This window comes from Pseudophryne corroboree, chromosome 6 (assembly GCF_028390025.1).
Source record: "Pseudophryne corroboree isolate aPseCor3 chromosome 6, aPseCor3.hap2, whole genome shotgun sequence".
Lineage (NCBI taxonomy): Eukaryota > Metazoa > Chordata > Amphibia > Anura > Myobatrachidae > Pseudophryne > Pseudophryne corroboree.
Genome location: NC_086449.1, coordinates 101,359,415 through 101,382,354, shown reverse-complemented (window position 1 = coordinate 101,382,354; position 22,940 = coordinate 101,359,415). Strand labels below are relative to the sequence as shown.

General features: G+C 44.2%; 1 protein-coding gene across 4 annotated transcripts in view; it reads left to right on the top strand.

Annotated features, from left to right (window-relative positions):
* Positions 1–641: 641 nt before the first annotated feature.
* The window catches only part of FGFR1 (fibroblast growth factor receptor 1), a 155,101-nt gene continuing 132,802 nt past the window's right edge, over positions 642–22,940 (top strand). For 2 of the 4 annotated variants that reach the window (XM_063931546.1, XM_063931544.1), the window contains exon 1: positions 642–1,333. The gene's annotated coding sequence lies outside the window, so the exon portion shown is untranslated. Of the gene's footprint in view, positions 1,334–2,066; positions 2,084–22,940 lie in introns of those variants that run through there. The other 2 variants (XM_063931547.1, XM_063931545.1) reach the window with 2 other exon arrangements.

Here is a 22,940-nt window from a genome sequence, read left to right as displayed (position 1 = left end):
ATTAACCTGTTCAACACAGGTGCCGGCAATCATAAATTAAGAGAGAAGTCCAGAAGCAGAGCATTGTGTCCCTCCTGGAGAGGGTCATATTGGGAGGTATGGATATATATATATATATATATATATATACACACACACAGTTGTAGCACTAGCCATGCTCATCAACATGGCTTGCTAGGCTGCGACTATTCACAGCTGGCGATCGCTCCATTAATTCTCAGAGGATGAACACACACACACAAATATATATACACACACACAGATAGATATATATATATATATATATATATATATATATAAAATATATAGATTTTTTTTAAACAAAGTTACGTACACACAACAATGCCTTCTTTCAAATGTAATCTTTGTGAATATATACTTACAGTATATTACCCATATACTCCCACCACTACAGGACAGTGCCTATGTTAGAATTAGGTCTGACTGTGGAGAAAGTGCAGCCAGCTACAGCTCACAGTCGGCCTGGCCGCAGCTCCCGTGGATAAACTTGCAGCACTGCCCTGCATTTTGTTTACCTGTATTTAATTCAGCCTGAGAGAATACTGAGTGCCTGGCGTGAGTTAAATGGTATGTAAACTACAAACCCCAGTGTGCAAATGGAGAAATTGGAGAGGGTAGGAGGGGTCTTTGTAAATGAACTCTGCCTGGGAGGGGTTGCAAATTCTTGTAGGGAACATGGGGGATGGGACTGCTCTGTATTGTTAAGTCTGAATAGGAACTGGCTCACTTCTCCATGCTCAAGGAATCTCGCACACTGGGAAACATACTAGCCTCATGCACATTTTTAAGAGAGGTGGAAAAAAAAATTTCGGAATCTTTTTAATCAAGAATCCTTTTATGTTTTACTGGAAGAGAACTGACTACTTTTCAAGACGTATCCCCAATTGCTAGATCTATTTGACTCCTGAAACTTTTCCCCCACTATCTGGATTTCTCAAGGTGTTTCAAAGAAAGAAAGAAAGAAAAAAAAAAAAAAAAAACAACAATCCACATTTTTTTCCTCCTCTACAAGGAAGCAGATGGTTCACATTAATCGGCTTTTTCTCTCTCTCCATAGTTAAGGTTTTTTCTATCACTTCTGCCAGTTTAATACGAATTCATGCCGTTTACCTCTTCTACAAGCAACTATCTTTCCCCAATCTACTTGGTAACTTTAGAGGCGAGCTGTAAGGGTTAATATTTTCCAAAGTTTGGAGAAAACTTTTTATTGGTAACATTTTTAAGTCCGTATTTTTACTGAGTTGTTTACATCTTCGGAAGGCTAAAAGGGGAAGGCTTCTCTGTAAGATAAAGGATTAAACATCGCAAAAAGGTAAATATTGTACTTATAAAAGTTCACGTCGTGGTCGTAAATATGATCGTTGATTATTTTGTTTTTGTTTTATAGAGACCCTATTTGTATACACTAACAGGAATAATAAGCCTTTGCTATGTGTAGTGTTTTATTTTTTTCTTTGCTGCCAGGAAAATCAGCCTGATCCATTATACACATATGTTTTCTATCAGGGCTTCCTGCTGCATTTGGTATGTTTTTATACTTGTTCAATAGGTGACTCTAAATAAGTCTGCCTCCTCCATGGTTCTCTGTCCATGTAGTTAAAGAGCATTAACGTCCTTCTTCACTGAGAAACATTCACTTCATCTTTTTCCTCCCTTTAACCCTCATCCTTTTGGCTTATTGGACAAGAAGGTAGTTGTTTGTGAACAGGTCTTGTTACTTTGCTGCTTTATGTTGCATTCATTGGCTTAGTGAGCATTTTATGGCAGATCGTTTATATACAACCTTTTAAGTAGATATTAAGCTGAACTTTTGACTATGATTCATCTCCCATTGGGAATAGCTGCTTTTTGCTTCTATATATACTGCTTAACGCACTCGCACCCAATACATGGTTCATGGTTGGCTAAAAGTAACTGTCCTCTTTTATACTTCGATATTTCAAGCCATCACTCAAAAAAAGGAACAGGGATCCCAAAGGTTTCTGGCATAGGGAGGAATGCACTTCTTGCTCCTTGCAGATGCTGCTGCAGTCTTTCCTGATAGCTGCACCCACACTGTCTGGTAAGGGTCTGCTCTCCTGGTTGTGCTAACAGAACATCAGGCTATACTATAGCTGAGTTACGCTGGGACTTGTGGTTTCACTATAGTTGATTGATCCTGCTATAGATTGATGCTGATCTTCATATGCATCTCCCAGCAGGGATTATTTGTCTGAGCCAAAGCATTGCAATATAGTGTGTGCCTATGTGGTCCATGCTTTCTGCCTCTTACTGAATGACTGACCACAATAAATTATGGAGGGCTAGCTATGTGCCGGATTCTTATATCTGCTATATGAAGAAGGACAACACATATGTCACATGAAGGAAGCTCAGTGTTGTATATTGGTTTTGGAAAATATTTGTAATAACTTGTTCCATTACTGTACTTTAAAATGGGCCTATAGCTGTATTCTGTCTACAGGGTGAGTGATTTAATTCATCTCAATACGCAGGGATCCCATATAGTGCTGGCTGCTCATACTATACCTCTACACCTTTAATTCATCCAGACTTCCTGATATTCTAATCTATGTATGTTTATAGCACTAAACACAGGTGCAGGGCAGGCTGACAGCAGCACAGCCGGGAATAGGGAACTCCAGTACAGCACACAGTACTCTCTCAGCAGTGGGCCAACATCTGTAAACCATAGATGCACAGTGCCCTAGTAAAGCAGATTTAACATTTCTAAAAACTGCATTTTTCCTTTATAATGCGATTTATGCATTTTGAGGCTCACCAAAGTACATAAGTAAAAGTCCCAGTACGCCTTATGGAAGACTATGTAGTTACAACACCTGCAGCAGCTGAAGTCTTGCAGACCGTCAGTATCCGATCTTAAGATGTAGTATAAACGGATTGCAATAGTATATTCTACTTAATCTTTACACTGAATATAATCCACGTATTAACTCTACCCATGAATGCCCTTTACTGTGGAGTTCTAATGCACAAACACCCTGTCCCGATCAGTACTGCTATGTACAGTCTTCTATGGAAGATCCCTTTACCAGAGGTTTACAATTAGTCTGGGTTGCTGTGTCTTGAATTATAATATTTTTCTTTACCGACAGCTAGCAATCTTTTACTGACATGTAGTCAAATGTGTCCAGTGTTGAGGGCACTTGCAGCATGTACAGGTTTTACATGACTGCGTGCTAAGACTGTAGGGCAATTTAAACATGCTTGGGACAGGCATATGAATATCCCTACAAAGAATTAAGGTTAAAAAAGGGTTGAGATTGCCTAAAGGATAAAATAAAAAAGGGGCAGACTAGATGGGCCAAGTGGTTCTTATCTGCCGTCAAATTCTATGTTTCTAACACTTCTGAGTACATTGTGCAGGATGGGGTCTGGATGTTACTGACTCCTAGCTTACTGATGGGTGAAAATGTGACTTTCTTACTGACGGTTCTGGGATCCATAGCAGGTTACCACCCAACGACCCTGAAAGTACTGGTAAACCCTTGTCGTTTCCTGCCAGCTCTATCACTGCCATGGTTTGACATCATGGTAAAGGTGACACTTTCCAGTCAGTCATTCCCCCAATCTCTGCCAATAGAAACCTAGCTCTATTGTTTCCAGGCTTGTGTTACAAATGTGTCTGAATTGCATTAAATAATTAGATTAAATACAAAGAAGATTAATTCTGCTTATGTCTTGTGACCTGGAGGCTGAAGAACGTCTGTAAAACATTCCTGTTCTAGGGCCTTAATGTGTCTTTATGGTAACACTTCTAGACCTGTCCGTTTATGTCTGACATTTGTTCCCCTCAGGTATGCTGTTTGTGGCTGTATTTGTTGTAACCATACACATACAGCAGACCCTTCTAGTTTTAGAATGAATATTTCTCTTGTAAGTTTGTTTTTAGGGAGCAGTAGACTTAAATGTAACTCCTTCTTCTTTAAATTCCTCTTCCTGAAATGTTCTCAGTTTGTGCAGAAAGCTCTGCCGGAGAAACATGACTGCTGTGCCCATGTTCAGCGAGCGGAAGCTCTTCTTTGGTCCACCTCTCTTCTGGCCTATACATCTAATGTGATAGGTAGAAGTAAGTGAGGTGGCTGAATACAACAGGAGCACATGGACAAGTCATCACTCCTTGTTCTGACTATGGGGTCTATTCATGAAGCGGTGAAAAAGTGAGCCAGTGGAGAAGTTGCCCATGGCAACCAATCAGCATGGACGTAACATTTAAAATTTGCATACTATACAATTATATAGAGCAGCTGATTGATTCTTCTCCACTGACTCACTTCTCCACTCTTTTCACCGCTTCATGAATAGACCCTTGAGTCACTGATGACTGAATATAAATTGTCATCAGCCTGCTGGATTTCATATCTTTTCTGATTGGTTCTGATCAGACGGGATACTTGTTGTGTTGGTCATACATACTATTAACTGTGTTTAGGTTTTTCCTGTGTGTGATGTGGCTAGCTTTACATAAAGATAAGCTGTATGAAAGAATGGAACTGCGGTAACAGCTAAATGATGCTTTGTGGCCGATGCAAAGTCGAATGCAAGTTTGATACTATTGCTCACACACTGCATGCATGGGATTTTATGTGGATTTCCACCGGCATGTAGAGTGGTACACATTTATATATACTGCCGAATGCTGCTATCCATACGCTTAGTTTGATGGCCATTATCCTCATGGGGCAGCTCTATCCTTGATGCAAAATATGTATCTGTAAAAAGGTGTATTTACGCTTCTGTCCAAATTGCAGTACCACCGACAGATACTCGCTGAGCATAACCTATGTGAGGACTCCCCTTTACATCCAAATGACGTCTGCTAATCACAAGTGGAGATGTGACTGAAATCCATACATCGCTGCGTCACCTGTAGTTTTGTACACTTGGTTCTGACACATGAGTGGAGCAAAAAGGCGCAATGTATGCTCCATGCATGAACTTGCATTCAGTTCTGCCACAGCCCATTTGGGAGGTATCCTATTGGCAGCGGTAGTTTACCGCATGGCAAAAACGGGCTAATATTGCAGGCTATCCTATTGTAGCCCATTTTTGCCATGCGGTAAACTACCTGGTAAATTACCACTGCTAGTAGGATATTCCTCTCTGTCTATATCAGTGGTTCTTAAACTCAGTCCTCAAGGCATCTTTGCCGTACAGTTTTAAGGATATCCATGCTTAAGCACAGAGGGTTAAATCAAAATAACTGAGGCACTAATTGTCACCTGTGCTCAAACATGAATATCCATGAAACCTGGACTGTTATGGTGCCTTAACTTCCGTGTTTGGGAACCACTTGTCTGCTATCAGTGTGCCTGTTAGTAGGAAGAAAACTAAAGTGCACTGTTACATTTTTCCTGTTACACTGTGAGGGGGGAAATTCTTCTATATCCTAAAGTGTTTAAGTTAATATAGGCCTATTTGAAGAGGTGTTTCTGCAGCACTAAAACAATCTCTTTTATCTATGAATTGGTCATGTCATGCTGAGGACATTACTACTCGAGGGCATACATTGAGACTGGAGGGGGGGAGGTTCAGGGGAAATTTAAGGAAAAATTACTTCACAGAAAGGGTAGTGGATAAGTGGAATAGCCTCCCATCAGAGGTGGTAGAGGCTAAGACTGTAGGGCAATTTAAACATGCTTGGGACAGGCATATGAATATCCTTACAAAGAATCAAGATTAAAAAAGGGTTGAGATTGCCTAAAGGATAAAATAAAAAAGGGGCAGACTAGATGGGCCAAGTGGTCTTATCTGCCGTCAAATTCTATGTTTCTATGTATCAGTATGTTGGCCAGTGCTGCAAATGATATCTAAATGTTTAATCATTGTAACAAAGTAGGACCTTGAGGACGTCAACGTACAGACTTGAAAGAAGACATACATTTAGAATGTAAATCCATGATTGTATATTATTTATTTATTAACAGTTTCTTATATAGCGCAGCAAGTTCCGTTGCGCTTTACAATTGGAAATAACAATGATCTAACAAAACTGGGTAATAACAAACAGTTTTAAAGGTAGAAAGGCCCTGCTCGCAAGCTTACAATCTATTGTATATGTAATAAATGTTTGTTTAGCAGGTTTAACTGGCTGTTATGCAGGCCATCCCAGTTCCATATAGGCGACAGTGACCATCTGGTTTAATTGCTAGCCTTTTGAAGTGCCACTGTTAGGGAGAAGCATAAGGTTAGGTGTCAAGACGCTGGAGGCCGCCTGATCTAAACATGAAATTGTTTTCACAGGTGTTTTGCAAGACCATGGAAATATGAGGTTTCCTGATGGAATAGGTTTGAAACAGTCAGAGCACTCACTCATGTAACAACCGATCTGTGTTGGTTCATTTCAGATTCTTTGCTGGTGTTCCCAAACCATTGCCTGCACAGAGCGCAGGGTGACGTTGCTTGGTGGCTGTGCCTTCATTGTACTGTAGACCGTCCTCAGTCAGACAGAAATTTAATTTCTCAGATTGATTTGGAATATGTGTCTTAAAGGTATTTGTTTGTTCTGCTTATCCCATTATGGACAGTCATTGATTTATTCTGCTGCACTTGGCACTGACAATTGAGCGTATCGCTTGCTGGGTAATATTGATCATTTGTGGGACTGATCCTATTAACCGTTTAGAAGTCATTTCCCACATGGGCAGTAAAAGAAACACTATTTGGTAATTATAAGAAAAAAAAAGTTTGGAGACGACCAACCTGTGGTTCCCAAGCTGTTGTGGGACTGCAAGACCCAGCAATCCCTGCTGTTTGCACTTACGGTTTCACATCCGCTATAGGGCACCTAGACATTATGCGGTTCATTATTGCTTATAGAATATGTTTTTACACATCTGTTGATTATACACTGACTTTGACCTTATACATAATAATATTTTATCTTTTTGTTGCACCTCATTTCTCTAGGGCCACTAAACCACATGACTACAGTTAATTAAAATATAATGCGCCAATTAACTATGTGCTGTTTGTGGCAAAGCCAAATGCCCGGGAGTATATTGCCCCTAAAACTAAACACTTCCTCATAACCTCAAGACACAGCTGTAAACCTGTGATACATCTAGTTAATGGGCTGCTATGACTTGGTGAAGGTTAGTGGCCTATGCTTTGTGTAACCGTGTGCTGCAGCTTAAGTCACCGTCCAGGTTCATATGTGATGGAGATATCTACATGAGACACTGTCGTCACTTCAGCCTGATGCCTGTATCAGTTCTGTTTGCATGGCTAGACCATGCCAGGAGCTACAGTATATTACATTATGCCTAAACATTTCTGGTACCGATGTGTGGTTTCCTATTCCTGGGCATCTTCAAATGTCATGGTCCATATCCCATGTCCTTATCTCATTCTCAGGTGAGCCTACTGTGTATATCAGTGGCGGGCGGTCCAATGCATTGGAAGAAGAGATAACGTCCCTGTGATGCGTTGCCACATAATTTTCATGCCAGCAAATCTGTCTTGATTCTCCTGTCCCCAAAAGTTGGGAGCTACAGTATGCATGTCTGTGGAGAGGTTTCAGTTCTGTACAATGGCCATGTTGTACTCTCCGAAACGGCACATCTTGCCTGCATTGCTGATTATATCTTTCGCCACCAAGAGGCACGTGGAAAATTGGAAATGTTGGGCTACAATAATGTATGCCACATTACGACTCTACATTATGTTAAATTGCATCGATCCCTGCAGATTTATGGAGGGAATCCATTCTCTGCTCTGCACATGGCAGAGGATTATGGGAGAACAACATTGCCGTTGTATCACCCCCTTTTAAGTCTTTAGATGGCTACCCCCTCATTTGCATAATGCAACTTGATAATGCTTCTTCCCCTTATAGATTAATTGAGAAGGTGCTATATAACCTTCTCATGTCCCAATATCACAAATCCCTGCTGCTGAAGTGTATTTTTGACAGATCACTCAAATTAACATGCATGCTGTCAGACTGCTATACAACTGACAACACCCAGCTCAACGCATCATGAAGTCATTGTGGAAGAAGGGCTGTAGATATTTAGATGCTTTGACATAAATGTAGGAATTATTATTGTGCTACAAGGGTTCTGCTGGGCCTAACAAAGTACAAAAACAAATGAGCAAAATAGTACAAGACAATGTAGGACAAGTACATGGTATATAAACATTTCTGCATCAGCGGTTATGACCCTGAAATAAGCATTAGGGTGGGAGAAACTGAGGGTTAGGTGCTGTTGTAGGGAGTAAAAGCAAATGAGGGGAGAGGGCCCTGCTCGAGAGAAGGGGCGGGGCAGACAGACGGGTGACTCAGATGGGGTAAAAGTGTTCATGGAACAAAGGGTAAGGATGAGAGATGGCTGACTTTCATGAATACGAGAGTCTATAGAGTCTGTATTTCATGATAATTCATGAACAACACTGTCTGTTTTACATTTTTATGTGTAGTGGTTCATAAAGTGTTTGGTACATTTTGCTTTATATTACTCTTTTTAAAAAGTGTTTATAAACCGTTTTATGCCTGTGGAGGCATTCTCGCAGGAGAGGGATCTTCTGATCTTTTTCCTGCAGTCTCCGTCTGGCTCCCGAATCTGACACTGTGCCTGTTTCACATGTTGACGGAGTACAGTAGCTATAGCTTTAATATGGTAATGCAGCAGGGGGCATCACACCTAATACTTGCATTAGTGGTCCGGGCTGCATCCTAGGGCACAGCAACAGATCATCTGCAGCACCATCGGCCGTCTGCGTGACGCATGGGGTCAAGTAAGCCGTCCACTACAGATACAACCGGGAGGCCAGGAAATCTCTGTCTTCCAACGGAGATCGTGCCCCGGTACCTCCCCTAGAATGACGGCAGCATGCCTCCATTTTTGGAAACGGAGTTGTCGCTGCCCCCAAACAGCATCCGACTGTCAATCACTGACAGTCTGATACCATACTGCTTCCTACGTTGTATACCTGTACTGCACATGTGGATCCGGCGCACATCGCTACTTTGCGCAGCAACTCCATCCACATCTGGATAAGGCTCACGTGCAGTGTCCGATTCCCCAGAGTAGTTTTTAAAAAATGTGAAAGACTCCTCAGAGTCCCCGTGAGTTAATGTTAGTACATACGTAGGCCACATAATCTAAGATACAGTTCTGTCCAGTTTGGAAAAGTTCCGTGTCCTTTAGAAAAGGATTGGTTATGTCAGAGAACGGAGTTAGCACGTTAGGTCTTTGGATCACTGGCTTACTGCACTAATTGTTTCCAGTGTTATGCTGTCATTGGGCCAGTAGCTATCTAACAGGATCTGTTGAAATTCTCCACCCACGTGTGTTCCTAAATTTGACACAGATCTAGTCATTTGTTGTCATGCCGGATAACTGGTCCTAGTGATGTGTGGGCAGCATTACTGGAAGCTATTGTCATGTCTAACACGTAAGTTTACGTTCCAAAAAGATTTTTTGTACCATTCATATTTTGAAATAGGGGCAAGATGACTGAGATACATTTAAAAATGTCTTCCACAATTATTAGCACGTTAAAACCTTAAGTTTTCAGGTCTCTTAAGTATGGACTTTCCCAGAAACTAATATATATTGTTGTTGTGTTGTGTTTTGTTTTTTATTTGTAATCTGTGTTTCTCTATCATCCATAGGGGACACTGGGATGCTGGTTGCAGGTTGTAATCTGTGTTTATTAAAGAAAATCAGACAGGGCAAGGATAGAAACAAGGGGAAGGAAGGGAAAGGGAGAGGATAAGGGTGTGCTAAGAAGACCTGACATGACATAAAGTGGCATGGTAGTAAAATTAAAAAGTCAGAATTTAAAATCCAGTGGAGCGTTTGGACCTAGCAAAGAGTGAGACTCTTTGAAGACATGCTGTCTGGAGGGAATGATCCTAGGGCACTCCCACCAAATATGGAAAGGACAGCCGGGAGAGAGACCACACCTCCAACAAACATTTGCACCTCATGTCATCTGTCTGTCGCCCCTTCCCACTAGATTGTTAGCTCCTCCAGAGCAGGGCCCTCTTCCCTCTTGTTGTTAAAGCCCTCTTCTCACATTTCACTCACAGCTCTCTCCTACTCAGCGACCATCTTTACCTGCATATTCTCCTGCTGGTGAAATCTCACCTCCATCTATGGCTGCCAGCCCCTAGTAGTGCGCTGATCACTCACTCGCTATTTATATCTAAGTTGCATTGTGTATTGAGAATTGTGGTGCTCTTTGTTACCTGTACTCGATTTTTGTTATTTTTTTTACTGTAATGTTAAATTCTGTCTTCCTGTACTGTTCTATTGTATGCCCTTTGTACGGCGCTGCAAAACAATTGTGGTGCCTTTATAAATAAAATGTAATAATAATTTGATAAACCGGGAAACATTCTATGTAATACAGTAGGACAAATATACCATCAGGATAGAATTTCTATTGCGTTTTGAGAACCGAAACACTTTAAGACAAAGGTTCCCAAATGCGGTCCTCAAGGCACCTCAAGGGTCCAGGTTTTAAATGTATCCATACATTGCCACAGGTGACTTCATTAGCACTTCAGTCGATTTGATTTAACCTAACCATCTGCCATGGCGCCATGGCCTGGACTACCACTGCTATGTAGATGACACACAACTGTATTTGTCCTTTGCTCCAGGCACTGATAACCCAAAAAGCAACCCTAAATGGCTGTCTAGCTGAGCTCCAGGAGTGGATGAGCGCCAGTTGGCTGCGACTGAACCCGAATAAAACAGAGGTCCTTATGATAGGACCGCAACATCAAAGGACAAGACTGCAGCATAGCCAACCAACTGGACTTACACTCAGGGAATCAGAATTACAAACCACTGATCATGTGTGGAATCTTGGCGTTGTCCTGGATGGTGGCTTGTCACTTAAACATCAGATATCAGCCACATTCAAATCCTCATTCTTTCACCTGAGGAACATAGCCAGAATCAAGCACTTAATTCCCTCAGATGATATGCCAAAAGTCATACATGCATTTGTATCATCTCGAATAGACTATTGTAATGTCCTCAACCTTGGTCTCCCAGCAAAAGAATTGCACCGCTTACAGCTGGTGCAAAACACAGCTGCCAGGCTGTTAACCAACCAGCCCCGTTCTAGCCACATAACACCCATCCTCTAATCCCTTCACTGGCTGCCTGTAAGATGGCGAATCATCTTCAAGATTGGCTTACTGAGCTTCAAAGCATTACATGACCAGGACCCAAGGTACCTGAAGCAGCTTCTGATACCATACGGCCCCACTCGATTACTGCGATCTGTAGATAGTACCTAGAATCTCCCGTAATTTATCTGGGGGTCGAGCTTTTAGTCATGCGGCTCCAACTGTATGGAACTCACTTCCCCGCACAGTGCGAGAGGCCCCAACTATAGAATCCTTCAAAAGTAGACTCAAGACTTTCCTGTTTACTCAAGCATTTCCATAATGTTCCTTTTAGTAATTCATGCTTCTGTATTTTATGAAAAGCTGTTCTGTACTTCATTACTTTCTGTACTATATTATGTTATGTATCTGTTAAGCGCCTTGAGTCCTATTGGAGAAAGAGCGCTACATAAATATTATTATTATTATTATTATTATCATCATCTGTGCTGAGCCATGGATATACCTAAATCCTGGACTGTTGGGGTGCCTTGAGGACCATGTTTGGGAACCTCTGCTTTAAGAACAAACAAATGTTTTCTTTTGCTTTCCCCATGATTCAGAATCTAGACACTTCAGTGCAGCGCTGGATGAAAGATGCAAGGGTCTTCCAGGAGTCCAGAAACTCACTGACCTTTTACACACACACACACACACACACACACACACACACACGCAAACAGATCACAGGTGAGGATGGTTACCTTTAGTAGCCATTCAAACCCGTTTGTGTCAACTTGTGTGCATGTTATCAGGCCAAAATCTTCAGGGTATGTAAACTTTTGATCAGGGTCATTTGGGTAGTTTCTGTTGTCATTATGATTTAAAAAGAGTAAACACAGTTGTTTGACAATAAATGGCTTCACCCAACCACTAACCACGAGTGAAAGAAAAGTATGTGAGTTATCATTCATATTCTCTGATAAATGGCCGGAAAATCACAAATTCTGCTAGGGTATGTAAACTTATGAGCACAACTGTAAATATTAAACAGTAGCTCCAGTGCCATGGCGGGGGACGGAGCGACATGAGAGCAGGCTCAGCTGCATTTTGGAGCCTTCCTCTGCATAGCAGCAACAGCCTCAACAGCTTGTCTTTAATAGTCCCTGGATCACTGTACCGGGTGTAGAGGGTGAGAGCCGCTATAGTGTGCACAAGTAACATCCCTCTGATGGATTTTTCATAATACAGTCTCACTGTTGTTTACATATATAAAATGCTGACAGCCTCACTGGGGCTGTGCAGCGTTGGGTGCGCTGGTGTCCTCTCTCCTGTGTCTCCTCTCACATGCAATAGGACAGGCTTGTAATGTATTTCAGGCTGTGTTGTGTGTATATTGTACCTGTTTTTCTTATTCAATATGGTAAAACAGAAGTAATGCAGTGTTTGTAATGCTAGATTCTCCCCTAGTTCATCTGGCTCAATATCATGTGAGCAATGTAGTCAGTCATCTCAGAATGCTGATAACAATATGGGGGAGAGTCCAGAGCCCTCCTGGTTGGGGGCTATCAAAACTATGATGTCTGATATGTCATCTCGGCTCACTGCAAATGCAAATAAAACTCAGGAACTGCAACAAGCAGTGGCAAGTCTAACTGCTAAACATCCCCCCCCCCCCCCCCCCCCGCCTGCAACAGGTGCACAAAAACGTGCTCTACCTGCACTCTTATCAGATACTGATGATGATATACAGGATAATGTGGACCCCATAAGTGTGGGTTCCCCCCTACCCAGGGTATTGAACCCCTCATATTGGCTATTCGGGATGTGTTAAAGCTCCCCCTGGAGGATGCTAATACTCAGCAGTCATTTTTCCTCCCAAGACAAACTGACGGTCACATTTCCTGATTCCAAGGAATTTGATGACTTATTTAAAATAGCCTGGAAAAATCCAGATAAATAATAGCAGGTGTCCAACGGTTTCTGCATACATTCCCCTTTGCCCCTGAAGGCAGAAAATTCTGAGAAGAATCTCCAGCAGTGGATGTCTCTCGCCTTTCTAAAAAGGCGGTACTGCTTGCTCCGGGCTCCTTTAAGGTAAAGGACCCAGCAGATAGGAAAATTGAGGCCACTCTAAAATCTATCTACACTGCTGCAGGTGTAGCTCAAGGACCGGTCACTGCTGGTTGCTGGATGACACATGCATTTCCTTCCTGGGCTTCTCAAATTCACAAAGGTCTTTCGGGTGATATGACCTTAGTTACTACTGTAACTTTTCTAAAACACATTCAGGACACGGCAAGAGTCCTCTGTGACTCCCTTAAAGAGATTTGCAATATTAATGCTAGGACGTCTGTGCGCAGAGTCATATGGTTGCGTAAGTGGATTGCTGACGCTGACTCCAAACATAATGTGGAATCTTTTCCCTTTACAGGTGAATGGTTCTTTGGAGGTGAATTTGACGCATGGATTTCCAAAGCTACTGCTGGGAAATCCACATTTCTCCCTTCAGGAGCTCCGCCTGCTAGACGTACCTACCCGGGACCGTCTACTCAGTCCTTTCGGTCCTCTAGATTTCGATCAAGGGCCAGGGGGGCCTCCAACGCAGCTAGTTGCCGGATCTCAGGATCAGAGCACCAATTCTGCTTCCGCAAAGACTTCAGCATGATGGTGCCCACCCACCCCGAGGGGATATCGTGGTGGGAGCTCGGTTACGTCACTACAGCCACATCTGGGACGGTTCCTGCCAAGATAATATGGTAAGGGACCTTATCTCTCAGGGTTACAAGCTGGAGTTTGACTGTGCTCCTACCCAACGATATTTGAAATCAAGCTTACTAGCTTTGGAAAATATGCGAGGTACGCTGCTACTGGCCATCAACAAGGTGGTCCAGTACCAGGTCATTGTTCCATAACCCCTACAACAACGAGGACAAGGTTACTACTTCAGTCTGTTCGTAGTACCAAAACCAGACTGGTCTGTGAGATCCATTCTGACTTGAATCCTTACCTGAAGGTTTTCAAATTCAAGATGGAATCTTTGAGAGCAGTGATCGCAGGCCTGGAACAACAGGAATTCCTAGTGTCCCTGGATATCAAGGACGCTTGCCTCCGTAACCCAATTTGGCCTCCTCATCAGGCCTATCTGCGGTTCGCCCTGCTGAACGATCACTACCAATTTCAGGCGTTGCCCTTCGGCCTGTCTACAGCTCGAGGGTATTCACGAAGGTGATGGCGGAAATTATGTTTCAGCTCAGGGTCCAGGGGGTCAAAGTAATTCCATATCTGGACGATCTCCTGAAAAAAAAGCGAGTTCCAGGGAGCTTCTACTGCTCCATATAGAGCGCACTCTCCAACTTCAGTCTTACCACGGGTGGATCTTCAACCTGCAGAAGTCCCATCTGGAACCGTCTGAGCGGCACCTGTTTCTGGGGATGTTACTGGATACTGTAACACAAAAAGTGTTCCTCCCAGAGGAAAAAGTGAGAACTCTTCAAGAAATGGTTTGCATGGTCCTCCGACCTGCTTGAGTCTCCATTCATCTTTGCATAAAATTGTTGGGAAAGTTGGTGGCCTCGAACGAGGCGATTCAGTTCGGAAGGTTTCATGCCAGACCGTTCCATTGGACATCCTGAACAAGTGGTCCGGTTCCCATCATCAGATGCACCAGATGATTTGGCTGTCACCCCAGGCCAGGATTTCCCTCCTGTGGTGGCTACAGTCTTCAAACCTGCTGGAAGGTCGACGCTTTGGGATTCAGGAATGGATCCTTCCCACGACAGATGCGAGTCTGAGAGGATGGGGAGCTGTCACCCAGGGGGCGCAGTTCCAGGGCAGGTGGTCTGCCCAAGAGGCCCTCCTTCCGATCAACATCCTGGAACTTCGGGCCATTTACAATTCAGGCCTCCCCTCTACTCCGGGATCGGGCAATCCAGGTTCAGTCTGACAACGCCATGGCCATGGCGTACATCAATCGACAAGGAGGGACAAAAAGCAGGGCCTGCATGTAAGAAGTGTCAAGAATACTCCTCTGGGCAGAAATGCAAGAGCACTGTCCACGATCATCGTTCCGGGAGTGGACAACTGGGAAGCAGACTTCCTGAGTTGCCACGACCTCCACCTGAGGGAGTGGGGACTACACCCTCAGGTATTTCAACAGATCAACGACAGGTGGGGATGCCCACAGATCAACTTGATGGCCTCTCGCCTCAACAAGAAGCTTCGCTGCTATTGCTCACGAACCAGGGACCCTCAGGCGAGCGCAGTGGATGCGCTGACATTGCCTTGGCCGTACCAGCTGGTCTACCTGTTTCCTCCGATTCCGTTGACCCCAAGGGTGCTCAAGCGGATCAGGCATCAAAGAGTGATGGCAATCTTGATTGCCCCTGATTCGCCCCAAAGAGCATGGCCTCTACCACTAAGAAGGGATCTTTTTCAACAAGGACCGTTCATCTACTCGGACTTACGGCGGCTTCGTTTGACGGCATGGAAGTTGAGCAGAACATCCTAGCTCACAAAGGGCTTTCCAAGAAGGTCATTGTCACTATGGTGCAAGCCAGAAAACCTGTGTCGTCAAAACACGATCATCATATCTGGCGGATATATATCTCCTGGTGCGAGGAATGCACATATCCCTCTGCGGAATTCCACTTGGGAAGGTTCCTACATTTCCTGCAGGCTGTAGTGGATAAAAGGCTTACGTCTGGGATCCATTAAGGTCCAGATTTCAGGTCTTTCCATATTCTTCCAGAAGAAGTTGGCTCTCTTGCCGGAAGTTCAGACCTTCTTGCAAGGGGTGCTTCACATACAACCTCCATTCGTGCTGCCTACGGCACCTTGGGATCTGGATGTAGTGTTACGCTTTCTACAGTCCTCCTCGTTTTTGACCTCTGACGACGGTAGAAGATAAATACCTCACGTGGAAATCAGTGATGTTACTGGCCCTGGCTTCTGCTAGGTGTGTCTCAGAATTGGGGGGCCTTGTCATGCAAATGTCTGTACTTGGTCTTTTATGAGAACAGAGCGGAGCTCAGGACTAGACGGCAGTTCCTGCCGAAGGTGGTCTCCGTGTTTTACTTGAATCAGCCTATTGTGGTTCCGTCCAGTTCTGACACTTCTGCTCCTCCGGAGGCATTGGATGCAGTAAAAGACTTGAAAGTCTATGTCAAGAGGACGGCTCGGATCAGAAAGACGGATTCCTTGTTTGTGCTCTATGATGCGCGGAAAAAGGGTTGCCCTGCTTCTAAGCAGTCCATTGCTCGTTGGATTAGGCTTACTATCCAACAGGCCTATGTGTCGGCAGCTTTGCCTGTTCCACAGTTTCTGAAGGCCCAATCTACCAGGTCGGTGAGCTCTTCTTGGGTGGCTGCCCGTGGAGTTTCGGCCTTGCAACTATGCCGAGCTGCTACCTGGTCGGGGAAGAACACCTTTGTGAAGTTCTACCAGTTTGATACCCTGACCAAAGAGGATACCCAGTTTGGGCAGGCGGTGCTGCAGATGTCTCCGCACATTCCTGCCCATACTGGAAGCTTTGGGACATCCCCATCGTACTAATCTGTCCCCAATACACACACATGGATGCTAGAGAAAATCCATTTCTCGTAGTCCATAAGGGATATTGGGCGCCCGCCTCTGTGCGGTGACTTTCTGCAGGTTCTCTGTTCTGTGTTTCCTGTTCAGCTGTTGCTGTTAATGTTGCCAGGCGTTGCTGGCTAAGTTATATGTTGGTGTGCTGGTGTGTAAATCTCATCAAACCTTTTATGTTCCTTCTCTCAAGTATGTCATTCTCCTTCGGGCACTGTTTTACCTATAACTGACCTGTAGGAGGAGGCATAGAGGGGAGGAGCCAGCACACCCAGTTGAAGAAATGTAAAGTTCACGGTCTCTATTGGCCCAGTCTATAACCCATCGTACTACTCTGTCCCCAATATCCCTTATGGAGAAAAGGATTTATCGGTAGGTATTTAAAATCCAACCTACTGGGGTTGTCCAGTAAGCAGACTTACTGTATGAAGTATTTTGCTGTAGTTATATTTTTTAAAATGTGCTAAGATGTTGTATAAGCTCCTGGCTGGTTTACAAATCTATCTGCGTGTATTATTTGCTGTTAATTATGTCTGGTGCTGTGTTTAGAAATCATTAATTTTCAAGTATTGAATAAAGTAATGCTTGTACACTGGTTAGGTTATTATGCTGTGTCAGTTTGGCATTATATACTTGCCAGCTGGTGATTGATTCCAATAATATTTGCTGTTAAAGGAATATATACAGTATTTGTTATGTTTTATGGCTTTTTTGTTGTTATGGGAGGAGAAATACAAGGGAAACATTCATTTATAAGGATTGGTTTTATGTGTATTCATGTTTGAACTAGCGTTTATAGGTTTCTCTATATTCCTTCCATCAGAAGGAGGTATTAAATATCCCATAAACAGAGACCACTTCATCTTTTGTTTAAAGCAGTGGTTTCCAAACTTGGTTCTTAAGACTCCCTAATAGACCAGGTTTTAAGGATATCTATACTGAAGCACAAGTGTCTTTAATAGTACCTCAGTCATTTTATTTAATCAGGATGGATATCCTAAAAACCTTGACTGTTATACCCCTTTCACATTGAGGCAAGGATCTGGCAAAAACCAAGGTCGTGTGTTAACATAACCTGAGTAGAGAGAAACTGTGGTCTGAAAGGGTGTTCCTGAGTATCTGGCTCGTAATTGGGAAAAACTGTGGTCATGGTCCAGGGTCGCAGACCCGGGTCACATAACCTAGATCGATCCATTCACACTGAAACAGTCCCTGTGTTTTTCCTGGATACTTGCTTTAGTGTGAGAGGTTTGCACATGGGTTAAACCCATGCCTGTCTACCTTTGCTGTGTCACTCCGGTCTGTTAGCCCTTCACCTTTTTAGATTGAAAGCTCGCAAGAGACTTCTTTCCTCATGTGTCTTTCCTTTTCTTACGTACACTATCTTATACTCCATACTCCCATTGGTGGCACCTAAACCCTAGTTTTCTATACCTGTCCCATAGTGTCTTGAACTGTAAGTGCTGTTTTCTCATTTAATTATGTACTGTGTAATGGGTGCTGCGGATCCCTTGTTGTGCCATATAAATAAAGGATTATAATAATAATAATGCCATGTTCATTATCCCAGATAGGACTTGGGATTTGTGTGGTTAATGGGGTGCTTTTGAGGACAAAGGCCTAGATTTATCAAGCCTTGGAGAGTGATAAATAGCACAGTGATAAAGTACCAACCAATCAGCTCCTGTCATTTTTCAAACACAGCCTGCGACATGGCAGTTAGGAGTTGATTGGTTGGTACATTATCACCATGCTGTCTATCACTCTCCAAGGCTTGATAAATGGGGGCCAAAGTTTGGGAAACCCCGGTTTAAAGCCAGAAAAGTGGTGGTGGTGGTGGTGATGATGATTAATAATATTAAAACTTGGCTTCATTTACTTTTTTAGTTCTTAAGCTTGTCTGTGTAGGATACTTTTGAAATTAACAGGACTATCCAATGTGTTTAAAAATTCAAACACAGAATTAGAATATGGACAACACAATAATTAATAGGCCCTGCTGAAATAGAAATAGTACTAAGATATGAAGCTATGGAACTGTTACTACATCAAACTTGAAATCTGTAATTCTGTCTCCTGTTTTTTGCTTTTAGAGGTGTCCGGAGATATTCTAAAGTGATCTTGTAGTTTCCGTGCTGTTGGGTGAGTTTACCTGGTGGTATGGGTAATGTTGCCCACAGCTCAGAAATGATTTAGTCAGTCAGTCTAGTAAAACAGACTATTGCCAGTGCTGGAGTCTTATAGCAGCAGATCTAACACATATATCTGCCTTTTGTCTATGTACTAATCATGAACATGAGGGAAAGCAGATTTCTCCCTGGATTTGACCATTGGTCAGCAGTTAAAATGTGTCTGTTGAGAGGTTTATGCATCTTTTGATACTCAACATGCCCTGTGATCAATGGAGGAAGTTGGTTTGTTTTTTTTGTTTTTTTAAATGTTTCCTGCTTTTCCAAGTCTGGCAATTCTTCATTTTGTACAATGCAGATACTAAATCAAAAATAAGTAAAAGCCTATGTGTGGAGAGTGTGGTCTTCATATATGAAGCTTATCCAGACCGTGGCCTCTCATTTAGCAGATAGGTTCGGCATCAGTGAATCTGAGATAAGGTTGGATGTATTTGCCAAAGCACTTTATGCAAATTATTTAAAGATTTTTTTTATTTTTTTTTCACAGCTATCTCCCAACATTTTAAAAGCAAAATCGGGAACACAAAAATCCCCTTCCATATCTGGTCACTTAAGCCCACTTTCTCATAAGTCACACCCACTTTTTAGATGTTTTTGCCCAGTCTCCATAAAATCAGGGAAGGACTATCCATAGACGAATCAACCATTGTTGGCAAATTGGTTTTTAAGGGATGTAGTTGAAATCCCGGCAGTCGGAATCCCGACTGTCAAAATACAGACGCCGAAAACCCGACCGCCAGAATGCCGGCACAGCTATTCCCACTCCTGGGTGTCCACAACACCCATGCAGCAGTAATAGAACTTGTGGCAAGCGAAGCGAGCCACCGAGCCCGCAGCGTGGTGAGTGTAGCGAGCCCGCAAGGGGCTTTGTTCCGCTTGCCCCACTGCCGACATTCTGACAGTCGGGATTCCGACTGCCGGGATCCCGTACCCAACCAGTTTTTAATTATCGGGGAAACCATTGATGGTTCAATGTGTGCAAATGAATGTAGACTGCGTTTCCACATAAAAGTGATGGACCTCGCCCATCCATTGCAAAACCTTTGACCATCAGGCTCTTAACCATTGATGGTTGCTAGCTAACCCTAAACCTGTGTGTATTATGATCTTGAGGCTGATTTGAGGTGACTGTCCCATCAGGTAGCACCATTGTCTCTACTGTCGTGCAGTTGGGAATTATTTTCACCACGGTGTCGCGTGTATACCCAACTCTCATGTGCATGGGATGGAATTCATGTGATTTCTTGCGAGCAGGGCCTTTCTACCTCTATGTCTGTCTGTTGTTATCCAGTTTTTTCCTATTAATGTTGTTCCAATTGTAAAGCGCAAAGGAATATGCTGCGCTATATAAGAAACTGTTAATAAATAATAAATAAAAGGGAGGCAAGATGCTTCATAAGTGCTTTGCATGGTACCATCCTGATTTGGATCTGAACCAATGTCAGGAGGTATGCTATCTATTGAAGGACTAGGGATACAATTGAAACATGGGGCACAAAGGGCCTGATGAGTCTGACAAATGCTAATGTTCCTGTAGTTGAGTGTGAGATATATATATATATATATAATTTTTTTTTCTGCTGTACACAGTGTTCACTCTAGCACCCTGCACCTAGTCAGTGAGGAGCGCTTAGCGCCCTGCACCTAGTCAGTGAGGAGGGCATAGCACCCTGCACCTAATCGGTGAGGAGGGCATAGCACCCTGCACCTAGTCAGTGAGGAGGGCATAGCACCCTGCACCTAATCGGTGAGGAGGGCATAGCACCCTGCATCTAGTCAGTGAGGAGGGCATAGCGCCCTGCACCTGGTCAGTGAGGAGGGCATAGCGCCCCGCACCTGGTCAGTGAGGAGGGCATAGCACCCGGCACCTGGTCAGTGAGGAGGGCATAGCACCCCGCACCTGGTCAGTGAGGAGGGCATAGCGCCCTGCACCTGGTCAGTGAGGAGGGCATAGCACCCCACACCTGGTCAGTGAGGAGGGCATAGCACCCGGCACCTGGTCAGTGAGGAGGGCATAGCACCCGGCACCTGGTCAGTGAGGAGGGCATAGCACCCGGCACCTGGTCAGTGAGGAGGGCATAGCACCCGGCACCTGGTCAGTGAGGAGGGCATAGCACCCGGCACCTGGTCAGTGAGGAGGGCATAGCGCCCCGCACCTGGTCAGTGAGGAGGGCATAGCACCCCACACCTGGTCAGTGAGGAGGGCATAGCACCCGGCACCTGGTCAGTGAGGAGGGCATAGCACCCGGCACCTGGTCAGTGAGGAGGGCATAGCACCCCACACCTGGTCAGTGAGGAGGGCATAGCGCCCCGCACCTGGTCAGTGAGGAGGGCATAGCACCCCACACCTGGTCAGTGAGGAGGGCATAGCACCCGGCACCTGGTCAGTGAGGAGGGCATAGCACCCGGCACCTGGTCAGTGAGGAGGGCATAGCACCCGGCACCTGGTCAGTGAGGAGGGCATAGCGCCCTGCACCTGGTCAGTGAGGAGGGCATAGCACCCGGCACCTGGTCAGTGAGGAGGGCATAGCGCCCTGCACCTGGTCAGTGAGGAGGGCATAGCACCCGGCACCTGGTCAGTGAGGAGGGCATAGCACCCGGCACCTGGTCAGTGAGGAGGGCATAGCACCCGGCACCTGGTCAGTGAGGAGGGCATAGTGCTACAGTAGCTGTAGCGATACATCACGTATAAAATGTTGCCAATTAAAATATGCCCTCACTGATTAAGTGCAGGGTGTTAGAGTGAACACTAGTACATGTGTCTAATTCACTAAAATGTGACACTGCGTATGTGTCCTGCGATTTGTATTGTCCTGTGATTGAGTGGCACTACTGTTTGAGGCACACAGTATACGAAATTTATTGGAAATGTGCTTGGTGTTCCTGGGCATTAATGTTGAGATGGTCATTCAGTCTTACGAAGATGGTCTATTTTATGGCCGTTTTATGGGAGTGTTGCTGAACTGGTTGTGAAGTCAGACTCTTAAATCACTCACATTGAAGGCCATACTGTGATGGAGAATCTGCATCTAGCATAGGTTTGGTGCAAATGTTCATGGTTCAACAGGTGATTGCTTCTAAAGTCACTGTAGGTGGTATTTCAGCTTCTAAAGAAGCTCAAAGTAGGTGCCTTGGTCCTTTCACATTCATGGTTGTACACCAGGGAAGTACTCAATACCAGCAAAAGGCACACACACGGACGCTGCAGTGTCCATCTCTGAATCAGGCCTAAAGCAACATCTTATGTCTCAAAGTCCCTAGTTAATTGATAAGCTGAATATTTGTAATACTGGGTTGGGTATGTTATCCTGGCGGTCGGGATGACAGCAGTCACATGACAGACATCGACATCCCGACACTGACAATCCCGAAACCGGATGGTGGAAGTACTCTACCCCTGCCCCGTCACCTACCCTATACCTAACTCTCCTTGGGTGGCGGCTATGACTAAACCTTCAGGGGTGGTGGCTACGGCCAACCCTCGGGGGGTGGTGACTATGACTCTCCACTCCCCTAGTGCTTAACCCTCTCCCCCTCTGGGTTTTAACCCTAACATGTACCCCTTCAGAATGTCAGCTGTCGGTGTTCCGGCGCCAGTCTCCTGTCAGCTGATTGGATTGTAGTACAAGACAAATAAAGGACAACCAAGAAGAGCCCTCCCATTAGCTGCTAATGTGTAAAGGACAACCAGCATCCGATCCGATTCCTCATATGATTTCCCTTCATTCCCCCCAGGAGTCCCTTGCACATGATTTGGAGTTTATGTTGCGCTTTACAACTGGACACAATGATAAGACATAACTGTGTAATAAACGGTTATAGAGGTAGGAGGACCCTGCTTGCAAGCTTACAATGTACGGGAAGTGCCACTCAAAAATTATGCTGATCGTATACGATGCATTGTATGTGCATAAAACAAGGTACGATGTGCATACGATTACGACGGATAATATGGGCTGCACGTATGATCTAAGGATGCGACATTCGACCCACGGGGCAGCCCATCGCATCATAATCATACCCAAAACACGTATGAGTACAGACAATGCATCATA